Source organism: Tenrec ecaudatus, chromosome 6 (assembly GCF_050624435.1).
Source record: "Tenrec ecaudatus isolate mTenEca1 chromosome 6, mTenEca1.hap1, whole genome shotgun sequence".
Lineage (NCBI taxonomy): Eukaryota > Metazoa > Chordata > Mammalia > Afrosoricida > Tenrecidae > Tenrec > Tenrec ecaudatus.
In genome coordinates this window covers 86,298,789-86,300,988 of record NC_134535.1, presented here as the reverse complement: position 1 = coordinate 86,300,988, position 2,200 = coordinate 86,298,789, and positions in this window count along the sequence as shown.

The window sequence follows — 2,200 nt, the reverse complement described above, 5'->3', positions numbered from 1 at the left end:
GGCATCACATTCATCATCACAGAGGATATTGCAAAGTCTATTGTGAAGTCTGAAAACTCTAAGAATATTTAAAAACAACATGCCATGAGCACCTTCAGAATGTATGCCCCAAATGCCATTTTGACACGGTGCCAATCAAAGAGCACAGAATTCTTCTTGAAAGGGTTAGAGAGATGGGCAACATCTTGTTATCTGGTGTATACGGTTGCCATGAATCAGAGCCATCTCAAAGGCAGCTAACAACAACAAATGTTTGCATGTATATTCATATGTATGTGTACCCACATAACATTATGGTATGAACCATGTACATGCAAAATTTACACACACACACATATTTCTAGTTTGGCAGCTCATTTATTCAAGCCTTGGGAAAACAACAAAGTCCTACTTTATGTAGCTAAAAAGCAAGCTGCCTTTTTTTTTTTTTAAGGTAAATAGGACTTACCCGAACCAAACTAAACTCACTGCAATCAAATTGATTCTGATTCATAACGACCCTGTATGAGGTTATCAAGAGTGTTATCCTACACAGGAATAAATAACTACATTTTCTCCCATGGAGGAGTTGGTAGGTTTTAACTGCTGACCTACTATTTGCATCCCAATGCCAATCTCATATTCTGGAGCTTCATGGTATTACCAGATTAGAATTTCTTTTCTGCTATTGTTGAAAATGGAGGTAAGGACACTTAGTTATAAAAAGCAAAAATTTAGACCATTATTTTAACTAACTTTTAACAAAGCTTACAACTCCTGTAAGTATTACAGTCTCAGAAACCCACGGGGACAATTCTACCTTTTTGTCCATTTTTACCTCATGAATGTATAAACAAGGTATGATGTATAAACCTGATGTATAAACAAGCAAAATGACCAGACATTCAACGGAATGAGCGTAAAAACCGAATAACCCTGAAAAGAATGGGAATCCAGCATACTTCATTGAGCTCATGAGGAATCTGCACATGGATCTAGAAGCACCTGTGGAAACAGAACAAGGCATATTGCATGGTCTAGATTCAGGAAAGGTGTACTTCAGGGTTGTGTCTGTCACCATCCTGTTCAATCTGTAAGATCAGCAAATCATCAGAGAAGCTGGATTATATGAAGAAGAATGTAGCATCAGGATTGGAGGAAGGCTTGTTAACAACCTGCAATATGCAGATGATACAACCTTGCTTGCTGAAAGTGAGGAGGGCTTAATGCACTTGCTAAAGAAGATAAAGGATTTCAGCCTTCATTATAGATTATGACTCAATTTGAAGAAGACCAAAATCCACACAACTGGATGAATTAGGAAAATCATGATAAGTGGAGAAAAGGTTGAAGTTTTCAAGGATTTTGACTTGCTTGGCTCCACAATCTGTGCTCATGGAAGCAGCAGTCAAGAGATCAAATGACGTATTGGTTTGGGTAATCTGCTGTACAGACTTCTTTAGAATATTGAAGAGCAAGGATGTTACTTTGAGGACTAAGGTGTGCATGGACCAAGCCATGGTATTTCCATCTCCTCATATGCATATGAAAGTTGGACATTGACTAAGGAAGACTAAAGAAGAATCTATGCATTTGAACTGTGATGCTAGCGAAGAATATTAAAAGTACAATGGGCAGCAAAAAGGACAAACTGATCTGTGCTGGCAGAAGTAAGGCCAGAGTGCTCCTTAGAGGCAAGGAGGGTAACATTTTGTCTTACATACTTTGGACATATTGCCAGGAAAGACAAGACCGTGGAAAAAGATATTAAAGTGGAGGGGTAGCAACAGAGGGAAAGGCCCTCAAGGAGATGGATTGACACAGTGGCTGGATCTGTGGGCTCAGGCATAAGATCAATAGTAAGAATGGAACAAGACCTTGCCATGCTTTGTTTGGTTGTGCACAGGGTCGCTATGGATCAGAGCTGACTCAATGGCACCTAACAACAAAAAACAAAACAAAATAGAAACAATCACAAACTGAAGAAAAATTTGGAAGCCTTGAGAGGTAAGGAGTCTGAGCAAGAGTGATGACTGAAAATGAAAGCTAGGTTCTCAACTTTCTTCTTCTCTCTCTTTTAACAACAGACAAACTTAAAACAATTGTGAGGATGGCTCAGGGCTGTATGTAGGGTCTCTATGAGTCCAAGCCAACTTGATGGTACCTAACAACAACAACAAGCTTAAAGGTCATTAGGTACAGAATAAATTTAGAGTTTAAG